Raw genomic sequence first — 16899 nt, forward strand, 5'->3', positions numbered from 1 at the left:
TCGGGAATTGGTTGAGTCGTACAGCTGGCAACCGCTACCCCACCCCGCTTACTCACCAGACTTGGCTCCATCCGACTACCACGTATTTGCATCGATGGGGCATGCACTCAAGGAACAGCGCTTCACTTCTTACGAAAATGTTGGAAAATGGCTCGATGACTGGTTTGCTTCAAAAAACGAAGACTTTTTTTGGAAAGGTATCCATAAATTGCCTGAAAGGTGGACAAAATGTGTAGCCAGCGAGGGCGCGTACTTTGAATAAAATATTTGTTATCATTCTCTTGAAATAAATGTGTTTTTTTCTTGAAAAAATACCGGTTTCATATGTATACACCTGGTACACTGACATTTCTTTTTTTTTTTTTATTTTTGAGCAATAAAAAATTTCAATTTTCGATTTTTCATAAAAATTAAAAAATCTGTTATAATAAAAATGTAGGGTGTTCAAAATTTAACGTTTTTGTTTTCTCGATTTTCTTTCGTATCGTGTAGAAAATTCAAACTTTATCCAAACAATAATAAGGCTGTTATGTGCAGCTATGTTCACCTTACTTTATTCATGTTATCATGAAAAAAGTAATGCTTAGGAAACAATACAAAATTCGATGACCTCAATGGCAAAAATCTACAAAAAGATAATCAAATACTGAAGACTTTTCTGAATGGAAAATATTCAAGGATTAGAATAAAAGTTACGTAATCGATAGATTGCCGGAACCACCAACCAACAATATTGCCGGTGCCGGCAAGGTGGCTCGTTGTCGCTGTTTTTCTCCCTCTGATGTGAAGTTTCGGAAAGCGTATGGTAATATATTTTTCATTCAGGGATTATAAATTTTAGAGTAAGGCAATAAATTTTACGACTTATTTTGGTAGTTTTTGCCTTTGAAAGGTTTCGATGGAACGTTGTATGTACACTTTATTCCGTCGATTTGCATCTGCCACTTTTTTTACCTAAAATAAAATGGTTGCTGTGTGGAATAATTAATTGGAAACTTAAAAATAGATGGATGGGGCGCTTTGTCTCTTCGTGCACGGAGAAAGGAACCGTGCCATAGAAGCCATAGCTTTGTGCTCAGGATAACCTGAGGCCATTTTCAACCTCGGAACCTTTGAATCGTGTTAAATCAGGCAGTAGTTTTCAAATATTTTGAGTAGCATTTTTCTCTAATTCTCCTTCTGCTTTGCTTGGATCGATCCGCCGACTGTTCGTAATCACTTTAAGTATAAGCAAAACTGAGATTAAGTTTTTAAAACTATTAGGTCATCAACCTTGAAGCTAAATCCACCATGTATGCCCTATACCATGAAATCGATAACTTGAAATGATTCTGAGTTTTCTTACGAGTAAGGAAAACCACGCGCAATTTTTGGAAAGAGTTTCTTGCGTTCTGGTTACTTCTCAAAATTTTTCTACGAGTTGAGTCTAGTTTACATCCTTTTTTGATCGTAAAATTTTTGGTCGAGACTCATACGCTCCTAACTTATAGTGTTTCTGGACCAAGTTCACTCGCATTCACAAAATTTGGCAAACTTTCTCCCTTGTTAGGTTTAAGATTAAACGAGCAACCTACAAGGCAACATTGTGGATTCTCCAGAAGTCTCTTTTTTTAGGAGTCTCGTTCTTTTCTTGAGGAGTACCGCTATTTGAGTAGTCTTGAGGGAAAAACGGATTAATATGTAAAACGTTTTAGTGATTTCGCTCACCATTACCAGTTTAATTTTTCTGTTGTTGTTCTTTATTCTTAATTGAGATTTAACTAATCGTAAGTTACGGTTGAGTTGTATTGCCTTCTTATTGGTACTTATTAGTTTATTTATTAACCCCTGAGTTTGTTCCTAATATTGTTACTTCATGCTGGGTAATAAAGACTTAAAAAAATATTACAGCTCAAAATAAAACTTTAAACTGAAATATGTTACAAACATCAATATTCACGTGTACTCATACGTTTAGAATTCTGGATAAATAATAAAAATTAATAATTTTTAAACCAAAATTTTCGCCAAATATATTCGGAAATTTTTCGTTAAAGCCATACATTTACACAAATATGATGAATTTCTACCATTTTTATTAATTTACAACGCCCCGCCTGGAATTTCGACTTCTAAATCCATCATAGCACCGTATGCAGCAAAGAAGTCTCCCTGCTTTCTGTCACTTACCTTCTCACAAAAAATTATTTTGCAAAATATCGCGATTTTCACGAACGCACAAAGAATCACATCCTTCCAGGAGATTGTAAATAATTGCAGAGCATTGTCCGTTACAGGTTCGAGTTTGAATCGATTTGATATCTTCTTTAGAAACTGAACATAATACATTTGTACATTTTTGTAATTTTATTCCAAAAAATTTCCTTTATATTCGTAATTTTTTGCAAATTCCCCCGATTGTTTCTTGTATGATAAACAATGCTCTGAAGCGGGCCATTGGTAAACTGAATTACTAAATTCAGGATGTGAGATTCATCCAAAAATTGTATAAGCGGGCGTGGGAAAGGGGTCAGAGCAAGTAACGCCACCAACTTAGATAACGTTTAGTACACGTTTGTATATAGTCATATTTCAGACTTCACACTGTTTTACCTATTCCCCTCGTCAAAGACTTCATTTTTTCCCTGTTAGAAAACCTACCCCGCATCCCCATAACCCATTTTCCAGTTTATTCGCTTGAATGCGAACTACATTAGTAGAACCCAATGAGAATTTCAAAGGCGTTTGGTAAGAAATTTATTCTTTGTAATTAAAAATTCAACTCTTATAGTTGGGGTATAGAATGCATCTTAACTGATAAAAAAAATTTACTATTAGGATAGAAATTCGACTCTTTTATGCGAAAATTCAACCCTTTGATTAACCCTTCGAGTACACACTGGGTCATATTAACCCTGTCAGCGGCTTTCACCGACTGCAGTTTTCGACAGTTTCTGCAGCGTGCCCAGACATAAGTGGTCGTTTCCACTGTCAAAACTGTGAGATAAAGGCATAGTATCCATCTTGCCAGCGATATTGAAAACATCAGACATTGAAAATTAAAAAACTTTTGATTTCTTTCATAAAACTTCATTTTTTTCAAAAATATTTTTTTGGCGAATTTTTTGAAGTATGTTAACAATTTTAAATACACTTATAATACTATACTTCTCTTGTTGAAAATTATTCCTTTTTGTTTGAAAGTAGAGCTACTTTTTTATAAAGTAATTTTTTGGCGATAAAGTTTCTTAATTTTAATTAAAAAGTGATTGCTCGGTTGAATGATTTTGTTGCAAATTGCATTAACTGTTGTTAAGAATTGATCATTTTAGTTGAAAATTCACATTTTTTGTATAAAAATTCAATTATATAAAGTTGATCTACTTCGTTAAAATGCATACGTAATAAAATTAGAATTAAAACTGACTTTTACAATTTTTATTTACCTATTTTCAACTATAATCAGTTAATACATATTTATTTGTTATGAAATATGACTTACAAATAACGTTTAAAGTATGATGTTAGCAACTTTTTCAATAAGCAATTAGATGTCAAAATAATATAATACTTTAAAGAAACCAAATATAGGGTGTCTAGATTCTCATAATATATTTATGTTAACTTTATCGCAATTTTTATACTTAATGGTTTTGTGAATATTAAATGACTTTGGGGTAACATTTGGGCTGTCTGAATTTTTTATATTTTTAAAAAAAATTTTCTAATAGATATCTCTTTTTTATATCTTACAGACGGAAGTAATAGTGGGTCATCAGATGGCCGTGGTGGAGGGCAACCTGAAGGCGACACCAACCACGTTGCAATTTCTATAGGCACATCTTCAAGTCCTAGCCATTCAAATTCGGAAAATTTAAGTTAGTATATTGCAATTTTTTCGAACTAAAATTTTTTTAGTCCATTATGAAAAAACCTGACTTTCATTTTTAACCACCAATAAATGATTGTTCTTGCTGAACGCCGCTGGTCCCTGGACATCTTCAAAACAAGTTTCAAATTGTAACTTACAAAAGTGAATATTATTATAAGAAATTTAATTACGCCTCTTTGTCTCGCTATTTAATGAAGATGTAGCTTTCCCGATTTTCAAAGTAAAATTGAAAAATCTGTTTTTTATAAAGTTTCTGTAAATTGAAAAAATGTATTGGAAATATATGGAAACTCATTCGAGTTTGCGAATGTTTGAATAATTTATCAAATTTGTGGGAATTTTTCTAGCATTTACAGAAATTTTCAGAAACGTTCAGTAATTTTCGTGTAACTTTAATTAAAAATTAAGATTTTATTATAATTTACCTGTAAATTTTCACAACATCTATAACGTTTCGACTCGGCGTATCAATTATGCTATAAATTTGTGTACATGACCTTCATAGGCGTCTTGAGATTTTTCGTCTCTCCAGCTATTCTGGTAGGGAAAAACGGTTACATTTGTGTAAGTTTACCAGAAACTTGATATAAGTTGGGTTTTGTGGTGATCAATTCCAAATTTTCTGGGGAAAAAATTTGCAAAAATTCCATTGTTACGTCTTATAGATGGAAATAATGAACACGAGATCAATGAACAATTCAATGGGCTGGGTCTTCATGACAGCTACCACTCACGCTGAACGCCGTTGGCCCGTGGAAAACTTTGAAACAAGTTTTGAATTTCTACTTACCAAACTACATTTTACGATATAAAATTTGATTACGGATCTCTTCATCTTGTGAAAAATGTTGTAGCTTTCCCCATTTTCAAAGTAAATCCGAAAAATCCGGTTTTGAAGAACTTTCTGTAAATTTTAAAAATGCATGGAAATTGTAGAAATTTGTGAAAATGCATTGGAATTTAAAAAATTATAAAAATTTATAAACATTTGTATGGATTTTTTAAGCATTTGTGGAAATTTATTGAATTCATCAAAATTTATGATATTTCTAGAAATTCATGAAGACTTTTAAAATTATTGAAAGTCGCAGGCGCAGAATTTGATGTCAAAAGTTTCAATTTTAAATGAATGAACCAATATAATGGTAAACTTTGTTAAATGTGTACACGTTTATCTGAAACTTTTTATAAGTGGGGTTTTGTGGTCAACAAATCCAAATTTTTGGGATTTGTTAAATAAAATTCACCTATAGAAATTCCTATATTATTTATTACAGTTAATAATGAGCGGCAACCACGTCAATATAATATGAACCAGGGTATTCGCGTGGGCAGTCATGCTTCTAGTTCGAGCAATCGTCGTAAGTATACTATAATACTTTGGACCTAGCAACAAATTTTTTTGTATTCAGAAAAATCGAAATTCTATTTGTTAAGCGTTAATAGATTGTTCTCGCTGAACGGTGTTTATCCCTGGAGACCTTTAAAACTAGTTTCAAATTTCAGGTTGAGAAGAACGTGTTCTTCTAAGAAATTTAATCACGCATATTTTTTCTCTGTCAAAAATTTTAGTGCCTTACCCATGTTTAAAGTCAAGTGGAAAAACACTTTCTTTTAAATAAGCTTTTAGTAAATTTGATACATTTATTAGAGTTTATTCAAATTTGTGGAAATTATTCTCATATAATGGAAAATTGTGAAAATTTATGGAAATATATGGAAATCCACGACGCACACAAAAATAGGTCAGGTTATATCTGCTGTTACTCGGAAAAGCCAATTTTTAATAATGCAGTTAGCGGTATGATTTAAGATGCTATAATTCGGGAAAACGCCGTAACCGGCAATTACGGCTCTTTTCGAATTACAGGCCTCAGAAACAATCCTGCCAAAATTTAAGGAAACGCCGTTCATCGTAAAACAATATAAAACTAATAAATTATTACGAATTATTATCTAGTCGTAAGATTAAATGTAATCATTATGAAATATTATGAATATTACTATAAATAGATTTCGAATGTTTAATTGCAAGTTTTTTGTTTTTATTTTTTGAATGACGTAATCTCTGAGTTTAAAGATTGACTAATTAAATTTGTGCGATTTTGAAAAGTTACAATTACTAATTTTTGAATTTTGAGAATAGAGATTTGTACATTATTTCATTACAAAGACTCGTATTTTAAAGGAATAAAATAAAAAAAAAATTGTGCATTTTGTTTAAGTTTGAGATTTATAATTGTTTATCCTTCAATCTTACTGACTTTCAAATTGAAGTTTGTCAATCTTGTTTAGTCTATCAAATAAACTAACCTGTTGTGGAGTTCGATCGTAATTCTATGTAGAGATAAATTCCTTTGAGAGATATCCATGTAGTACCACCACATCACGTAAAGTTTCGCCACGTTCTTCAGGGAAAATAATAATAAACCCATCTGCACGCTTCTCACATTGCTAAGCCCCATGTCGTTTAGTGTCAAAGGTTATTCCTGTGAGATAAACTTTGGTAGCTGGAACCGGTAGGTGGCGCCACTGGCTTACCAGTTATGTCGTTCAAGCTGTAGCCAGCAGATGGCACTTGTGAGAGGCAGGGATTCCCCAGAGTTCTCGAAAGATATAGGCGATTCTCGAAGCTTCTAGAACGTTCGTCCTTAGACTACGTTGCTTTTTGAAAGCGCTGCAAGATTATCCTTACAATTTTTTGAATTTTCTGAAAAGATTAAAAATTCAAATTTTTATCGCACCCGTAATGATCAAGAATTTCATTTGTTGCACAACTATGAAATATGAGAACAAATATGGATACATAAAAATTGTACTACTAGTAATGATCTACAAATATATTATTGCTTACTCTTCGATAGGGTGCGTAGTTTTTGTTTTATTCGTAAGAAAATACAATGAAAATATAAAAATTAGATTTTCTTACAAGCCACGCAAATTACGAAAGTTGTTTAACTGAGAAAGATCTACACATTTTGCTTTAATCGTTTTTAGATAGAATGCGTAGTTTTTGTTTTAACCATTAAAAATAACATTCAAAATTTTGACAATTGAATTTTTGAAAAAACGACACGCACGGAAAAAATTCATCCGTAAAAAACTCACAAACTCGTAACTAGGTCTCGAATACGGGATAAAAAGTCAAACATTAAATGCTTATTTCTATGAAAAATGTGTGGATAAATTTAGAACTTTTTTAAGAAAAGCTCTGATTTCCTACGAACAGTTTCTGAAAATCTTATACTTAAATAGAAAAAGGGAAACATTTTGTTTGTGCGATTTGATTTATATTTATAGATTCGCACAACTCTAAAGATTTAAAACCTCGAATACGACAATTTCTAAACATAAACCATGAGTGCGTAAACACGTGCAGCCATCAGGCCGAACAATGTTAGTATAATAAAAATTCTAGCCACTTATACGACGAATCCAAAACACATATATACGTTAACATACGCATTAAGTCAATTCTTTCCAAAAATTCGCAGATTATTTACAAAATTACATCAATTTCCAATGAATTTTTCTCATTTTCGCGACCTAGCTACTAGTTTTTGACTTTTTTACGTACACTTTTTGTCCGTGTAAGCTAAAAGAAAGATATTGAACAAAAATTGTGCACCTGAAACACATCTAGAAACTTTTTAGAAATCGTTTTTTGATACGACGCACAGTGGTCAAAATCCCCAAAGGGTTGGCCATAATGCAGAATTTTTTTTTAACTACATTTGAAGATTCATATAAGTCCAGTTGTACCTCTAGCGTCGTTCGGGAACAATATCTAAGGAGACGTGCTCATCTAAGCCTGTTTCTTCCTTTCTTCTTTAGACACGTCGAAGGCATCGAAACGCGTACACTTCGCGAGTGATAAAAGCAGTTTTTCAAAAGTGCATTGTTTCTCAATGGATTGATTAGTTCCAGCGAAACAAATTGGATTGTTCTAGTGAATGTAAGTACTTGAAAAAACAGCGTAACATAGATATGACAAAGATAGAGTGAAAAATTAATAAACAATTTACTTCGGTTTTTGGATTCTTATATTAATTCACGTTCATGAAAATAGAGGTTAGAAAAAAGTCTTGCTAGGTCGGGCCCTGTTTTTAATTCCCAATGGAAAATAACACATTCGCGTGAAACATATTTGAAAATAAGCTGCCCAAAGTTGCCCGTTTAGTCTTGAGACATTATTTCAGATAGATTGTACAGATGCGCTCTGAAACGCTCCTTGTGCAGTGCAAGTTGTTCATACCGTAAAATCTGAAGCTTTTGTTATTTCACAGTTCTATTACATTTAACTAACTGTATGCACATATATCTGTTCATTAAAAGAACGTATTGTTTAAACGATAACAAAATATCGACCTAATATTTAAACTAAGTGTGTCATATTTTATACTGTTAAATAAAGATTCAGTGATATATGAGATATAAGAATAGTGAATAATCGGATATTATTAACACTATTTCATCAAGTTATTTTAAATATCATAAAATATTATAAATAATTTAAATGTAGAAGAATTTTCAGTAATACAACATAACTGATAAAATTTTAAAAACGTTACTTTTCCAGATACTGATCATGGAGATACAGAACAGCGAATTTGTTCAACCCGAAAGCAATTATTTGAATTAATCAAAGACAAAATGTCTGATTAATAAGAATCCTCCGTCATTTTGTAAGCGCCATTTTTAATTCAAAAACCAATATCAGATTCATAACCAGCTAGACAAAAATTGTTTACAAAATAAGAGATACAAATTTTCTATAATTTATTATGTTTTTATCATTTATGAGTGATAGAGTATTCGAGTTTTATTAAATTTAGAACCATAGTTTTTGAAAATGTCTCTACATCCTGAGAGGCTGTCCGTCCGTCCATAAACACGATAACTCTAAAAAAATAACGTATCAAATCGGGCTTTGGCAGCCTTTTTTATTTCCTAAAAGAAGGAAATAGTCTGTTAAACATCATTCTTTGAACAACTGTTATGGCTTGGTCCATTTAAAATCTCATCCTAAAATAGAATAGTTCGTTTTATTCCATATGAAGACAGATATGTGAAAACGGAATAAGATTAGAATTTAAGCCATTCAAAATATCTACAATATTTGTTTAAACTATTTTTCACTGGGATAATTCTTTTTATATTTTATACGTCGAAAATTATGATTTAAAGTCAAAAGACGACAGACAAGTAAAAGATTTGAAAGAATATCTGATAAGACTTGATATTTTGGTTTTATTTTTCAAAAATACTATTGAACAATCGAAAATTCAAATTTTAAGCCTAGCAACATTAAATGCGGAGAAAAATTCGAAAAGGAGTTGCAGCTTTTAAAAATCGCTAGATAATTTTCTCAAAACATTTGTTTATAGGACTTGTCAGTTTGGTTTTATTTATCGAAAATATTATGAAGGAGTCAAAAATTTAAATTTTGAGTTAAGCGACGCGAAACATCAGGAAAAGCTTTTGGAGAAATGTCAGCGTTTGATGTTCCTACATAATTTCCTCAAACTACTTTTGTAAAGAATTCCTCCTTCTTAATTAATTTTTTGAAATCCATATACAAAAAAGAAAATTTTCCAGATTATACCAAAAGAGGCGGGACACGTAAAATTTTCCGCATAACAAAGCCTACAGAGATTTGAGCAATTTAATCTTCCACTATACACACTTAATGAAGTATAAAATTTAAAATATGAAGATGCATTAAATTACTGGGATCTAAAAATAATGTTTCTGATAAAGTTTCATTCAAGCATTCCATGTGCAAAGGATAAGTAACCCAGCGCGAGATGCGACAAGCGCGCGCTCTAGACTCGATTGCCGACGCGTGACCAGGTGGAGAAGAAAGTGGAGAAACAAGGTTGAACTGTAAGAAGTAGGGGTCAGAATTCTTCGATTTTTTTTACGAATAATAATGTTTATTTATGGGAAGAAGAGATACAGAAAAATAGGAAGAGGATAGAAGAAGAATTAGAAAATCTGAGAAAGGAAATTATGCAGAAAAAAAATAGAAATGAAGACAATGGCCAAACAGCTACAAAAAAAGGACTGAAATGTTTTGATTAGAGAATATCTTTAAATTTTTCAGAGAAGGTGACAGACCTAAAGAATAGGAGGCGAGAAAAGAAGAAAAGGAAAATATTAAGAAAATTCTGGAATTTTTTAAAGGAAATTACAGACAAACGGAAGAAGAGGAGAAAGTGAAGAGAGAAGATGAAGCGAGGATAAAGAAAGAAGAAGAAGAAACTAAGATTAAAAAGGAAGACGAGCAGAAAGTACAGAGAAAAGAAGATATGAAGATGACGTGAAGAAAGGAGATTAAGGAGAAGAATTGGTTAGCAGAGCATGTTGAGGTCATACAAAAACAGAAAGAAGAAATAGAAACAGTAGAAAAAAAAGAAAATGTAAACTTTATCCAAACAATAAGAAGGCTTTTATGTAAAACGGGTTAACAGTAAAAAAAATTGATGTAATTGTTCGGTCTAGTTCCTCTTACCTAATTTATGTTGTCATCTAGAAACAATCCTCAGGAAAAGCTACGAAATTCCGTTATCTCCATGGAAAAAAATCGGCAGGGAGATTATCGCTAAAGCAGATAACAATTTTTGCCCTTTTCCTTAAATCATTGGCTTTAATATGAATTTGAATCATTTTCAGAATATCATGAGACTATTTGAGCGGAAAAACTGCATGGAGGTTAGAGTATTGTTCATAGTTATTCATGTTAAACGAGAAATTTTGTGCTTTTTCGAAAAAGAAAGTTCGATGTCTTTCCAAGTTATCTACTCGTAAAAAAACTTTGAGGTAATTTAGACCAGTAAAACCCATAAACAATTTAAATCTAGGCCTTGTTCAGCACTCATCAATTTTCCCTACTTCTGGTGTGGGCTTCGTCGGATACATTGTCAAGAGCCATACATGGTGATTAACGCTTTCGCAGATCATTGCTATTTCTATTTTATCAAAGAAAAAGAGAAAAAAAATGGGTATACTCGAAAAACTAGGACCATTCACTAATATACATATTGCTAATGCCCATTTTGAAAAATAATTTTCAAACAATATGTAGTGTTGGCGCCGTGCTTTAGAGTTTTCGGTTGAATAATTGATCAAAGTTACAGAATTTTGGACGCTGCATAAGTTTGAACGTCCAAATAATTGAAGATAATTATTTGTTTAAATAATATTAACTAAATAATAAATTTATAATAATTTCGAAAAAGAAATTCAGATTTATTGTACTTACTATTGAGATACATATTTCGAGATTTTGTGGGTACAGATCGAGTATCGTAGGTCTTAGTGGATGAGCCGAGGCAACAGGCCCACCATAAAATAAGTAATTTATGGACTACGTAAATGGCTTACGGACAATTTATTTTTGGTTTTTGGTAAGAATCTAATTGATATAAAAATTAAAATTTTACGACTTTCATTAGACCGCAAATGGAATCTACGTATGAGAAACAATGATTGTAATTTTCAGCGATAACAAATAATATTTATGGCCTGAAACAAGCTCATGCAAATCATGGTTTTAAGCAAAAGAACATTTATGTTTAAAACTTAAAAAATAATCCTAATAAATATTTTTATTCGTATATTTTTGTTTGTAAAGAAATTTCTTCATTACTGAGTGAGACGTTTTTAAAATTTCATTAGCTTCTTTAAATAAGGTACATGTTAGATTTGAGAATGAAGAAAAATGGACATTTTTCTATGGTAAACTTCATAAGAAATTAATAGACTTAGAGCCACCTCTAAATATGATTTCAAAATTATTTTACAAAATTGATCCAACTTTGCGCAGTTGGTGTGCACAATTAGAGTTTAAAAGACTCAGTTAATATTGGCTGTTAACTGTCGTGGTTGCTGGGTGATCTAAGATCGATATTCTTGAGCCAGAATAGTCAGGACAAACAGCGAGCAAATAATGAAGGTGCTCTGATATTTACAGGTTGTATATTGGGCAGAATCTAGCAGGGTGATAAGTAAATTCATATTCTCCAAAACTTATACTACTCCTGATAGAGCCCAGAAGTCCAAGTTGAACAATAATAGAAGTTATATAGAAAGGTAATCTAAGGTGCAGATATGATTGGAAGTTTATATAGAATTTAAGATATCGGAAGACTTGGAGACTACTTAAATGTAGAGATCTTTCATAGTCGAAACGCGAAAGATAATCAGAAAAGTTATTATAAAAACATCCATATTTTCAATGAGCGACGTAGAATCCAAGTCAAGCCACATTTTCGCCGAGTTACATAGAGTGAACAAATTTTCGAGCTGGGGAACCCAGTTATACTTCGGGTTATAATCAAGTTTCAAGTACGTTGCCTTTAATTTAAGAAACATCTTTTAAGACACCTGTCATCAGGCGTACCCAACCACCTCAAAAACCATCTCAGCGCTGACTTAATATATCATAAGCTAACTATAACCTATCTGTTTCTAAGCGGAGGGCAAAATTTGGTGTGTATCTTGGTAAGCCAAGTATTTTCTTAAAGAAAGAAGACTGTAGTTTGGAGAATAAATCAAAGTACCTCAATCCCCAGACTTCAATTGCGTAAAAAAGAAGAGTAAGGGTGAGGCTACGAAAAAGGGCAGTCTTATTTTTCCAGGCATTAGATTTAGATGCAAATACAATTCTTGAAACAGTACTCAGAGCAATATTTGCAGCAGACATTCTTTTTATGAACATTTTTGTAAAAAGAGCGTTTGAGAAAAGTGCGTAGGAGAATTGGTATTCACATGTCCAAACTTTGTTTGTGGTATAAAATAACTTTTGGTTTTGCTTCGTTGACCGTTAAAAAATTGCTGATACAGTATTGGGCAATAAGTTAAATCTTTTTTTGTAAGTCAGCCTGAGAGTGAGCAAATATAACTATGTTATCAAAATAAGCAAGTAGAATAACGTCACATAAGTGATGTATTCATATTCCATGAATACCGTGATTTTTTAAGTACTCTTCTAGATCATATATGAAAAGTGCAAAAAGGAGAGGACCAAGGATCTCACCTTGAAGCACCCCACAAGTTACCTTTACGGACGAAATCAGAGTCTCGCAATTGCGAATAGACATGTTAACTTTATCAAAAGACTTTCTGAGATCTATATAAAAAAAAAGATTCTTCGGTTTGGGATAGACAAATGGATTTGAATTAAAGAAATAAGGGTATAAATATGATCAATAAAACTTCTCCCAGGCCTGAAGCCGGCCTTATTTTCTGGGAGAAGGTTCACCTCGTTCACCTTGGGAAAAGATTTTATTAATAATATTTATAAGGGCAATTCCCCGGTAATTATGATGAAGAGAAAAAAGAAGGTCTGGCTATGCATTCATGATTACATTGTTAGTCGAAGAAGACCACAATCTATATCTATTGACTGCTGCCCAAAAATCCTTAGGATTATTACAAGCCGCTAGTGAATTCAGCAGTGTGTATTCGTATTGTTTCATGTCTATAGTCACATTCAGGTATATTGCCCTTATATCACACACAAAAAGATTGTTAACATACATGCTGCAGAATCTTCGTGGAGGAATGACTCTTCCAGATCATTTAGGTTGCCAGTACGAGCATTACATTCGCCTCCCCAAAAACATTGGTAAATCTGGATAAACCGATAAAACCCTGTAAAGGTCTTCCTCAAAAGTCCGCTTGAACATCTTAGCATCCATAAATGGTTTAAAATAGACATGAGCCACGATAAATTGAAATGCCCTCCGCCAACATTTAACTAAAATGCATGTAGGAGAAATGAATAAAATTTCAAAGTTAAATACATTTTTGTTTATAAACATTGCGGAACCCGCACTAGGGCGGCCGACTCTAGCAGAACGTTGTGCATTACTTACAATAACGGTGTCATCAGGGATGCAAATAGGGGATTCTGAACTCTTTAAAGTTACTAATGTCTCGGACATGCAGATCATGTCTGAGCTGAGTACGTAATTTGCGACATTATAAAAATTCTAAGGGCCGTGATTATTCCAGTGAAAGATGCGAAGATTACTGCCCTTAGAAAATTGAGATTTGACATTCTGATTAGAGACTTCTTTCTCTGTTGCAACTTGCTAAGCCTTACCAGGCTTAGTAGGTTTTTGACATTTAGACTGAGACTTTTTCGGCTTTGAATCAGTTTTACCTATAAAGGAGTCCAGGGAGCTATTCAATTTATCCGTTATGCGCTTTTGTCGTGTTTTGGATTTTCTTCTAGACGAAAAGTGTCTTTTGGTCGAATTTTTTCATTTCTCTTTATATTCAGGAGGGATTTGACCTCTGGGGAAGCGAGCTGATAGTCCTCCAGCATAATACTGCTACCCTTAACAAACACGTTAATGCCCGCATTTTTTAGTTTGTTGGCAGTGTGGTATAGGGCTTTCCGCTCTTTTCATTCCTATGGTGATCTATCAAGTGTGACAGAAAGGTTTAAGTCTTTGAAAGCTGCGCGTTTGTTGAGAATTTCCTGCTCCCATCTGCTAGAACTGAAACCTACCAGGACGGGCCTACTCCCTCGCATCTTCCTTAGACAATAAATAGTTTCGATCTTCGAGTCATTCAGTTAGAGACCAACACAAATAAGAATATTAAGAACTAATGAGAAGGTGTCATCACATTAGCCATATTGAAGATTTTATTACATTACATTAGCCATATTGAAAATTACGAACCGTTTCGTAATTTTGTGCTAAAAAACACCACGCGAAATTTTGTAATTTTATTCATATGTGGGAGTCATTTTATTATTTTCAATTCGGAACAACGAAAGTGTGTTTAGAATGACATATGATCATATTTTAATGCTTCATTTGTGTCTCCTCGTGATAGAGTTAAGTTTTTTGAAACTATGAAAACTGCTTTGGGCCTTGTCAGCGCTACTTTCAAATAGGGGAAATAGGGACGAGTTATTCTTCACGTGATTTCACGGAGGTTTTTCATGGTTTTTAATTGACAACCAGATAAGTATTAAATCCATATGCTCGTATATCCTACCTGTTTCATATGTTCTTTGAGAAGAATAAAACAGTGTTAATAATTAGGTTTATATTTTTGATTATGTTCATGGAACGTTTGATTCTCATATTTAAGAATATTCCGAAAAGTATTTTATAATTATTTAAAACAATGTGACGTAATATTATAGGTGTGGTTTCGTTAATTCGTGACTTAGCGTGACAAGGTTTGCGAGGGTGGGGGATAGCTTAAAATAAAGAGTGACTTCATATGTGAACACTCCCTAATTTATGTTACAGGCGGAACAGGTAATCAACCAATAACATCATCGAGGGTGCAGATTTCTTCTGTCACCAACCCTGGAAGTTCTAGCAATCGTTGTAAGTATATTAATTCATTCTTTTGAACAAGCAACACATTTTCGGAATTCAGGAAAATCTACATTTTGTTTCTTATCCGCCAATGTATTCTTCTCGCTAAGCGGCGATGGCCACTGGAGACCTTCAATAAGTTTCTAATTTGAATATGAAAAGTGCACACTCTTATAGGGACTTTAAATACGTCTCTTTTTTGTTTCGTTCAAAAAGGTTCAAGCTCTTCCTGTTTTCAAGGTGAACGAAATAAAAACTATCCTTCTTCAAACCTATAGTGAAGAATTAATGCTGTAAATTAATGAAAATGTTTAAATACAATAATTAAATAATGAATAGTCAAAATAAAAAAGAATTCAACTTAGGAACCTAGAAAAAAGATAAAGAACATGCAAGCGAACTAGTTAGAAGTAAATAAATAAATCATCCGTAGGTCTTAAATTGATAGGTTACGATGTTGAAACGAAAAAACAGGTTTCAAAAATAGGTGATCAGAAACTTATTAAAAATAAAAACACAATGTTCTGATTCCGGAGTGAACCAAACAGGTTCACATTGATTGAAGTTCCAGAATTTAGTTCAAATTTTAAAAAAATGCGAGAAGCGATAGATTGTTTGAAAATTATGTATTTCCACTTCAATCAATAGCTAACTTCACTTCGTAGATTGTTGCGGGGAAAACAAGCGACCAAATGCCTAGGATTCAGTTAATTTCTGCCCTATTTTCATAACATCTTCGTAAACAGTATAGTGTTTGTTTAAATTTGTCTCGTGAGCTAGAAGATTTTAATGTTAAAAATCATAAGCTATGACCTGTTTTAATTCTGTGTCATTTAAGGGCCGTGACGTTATCTCTATTTGAATTATGACATTGATGTACTTTAATTCTACACTAATGGAATTGAAGTTAAAAGAAGCATTTTGAATGTTTGAGTGTCTAGTTTTTAAATGTGTTGGCAAAGATTTCGGAGCTACATGTTCCGCACAATTTTAACAAGTGGTATGTGAAAAAAATTTCCAAATTTTTTTGCTTTTCTTGAAGTCTACGAGTTATGACATAGACCGGATAGCTTCTGTATTTAGCTTCAACTTACATTTCTTAAAACCTCAGCAAGATCATTTTTGACTGAGGTATCTAACTTTAAATGCGTAAATTTTTTTCAATGAGGAAAAAGGGTAGTTTTGAACACAAACTGTTTTTTTAAGATGTCCAGTTCGCTCGAAAATCTAGCAGAGATTTGTCTTCTACACAGGTTCGAATCGGGGTCGAAATGGGATACATGTCATCGCATTTAATTTCAATTTAATTAAAAATTGATGATAAAAAATCGAAAAAACAGACACAAAAGTAAGAAAAAAGCTCGTAAATTTAATTTTTTTTTCATTTAATTCATTATTAGGACATTTTCAAGCGTAAGAAATGCGAGCCTCTAATTTTCTCAAAAGTTTGACCGTTTACAACAAGGAAACGTTTTACTAGATCGACATGTAACTTCGCGGAGTTTTTAAAGAGGTTATTTAACTGTGAAAGGCACACTTAAGATTAATTATTTCATAAAGATTTGAAATTTAGACGTTGCTGAGATATCGTCCATCAAATACAAAAGGGTCCTTTTTTATTTAAAATATGATATCTTAGTGAAAAAGGCTCACCATTGTCTAGAGCCTTCATAGCCT

The sequence above is a fragment of the Belonocnema kinseyi genome, chromosome 1, assembly GCF_010883055.1.
Source record: "Belonocnema kinseyi isolate 2016_QV_RU_SX_M_011 chromosome 1, B_treatae_v1, whole genome shotgun sequence".
Taxonomy (NCBI): Eukaryota; Metazoa; Arthropoda; class Insecta; order Hymenoptera; family Cynipidae; genus Belonocnema; species Belonocnema kinseyi.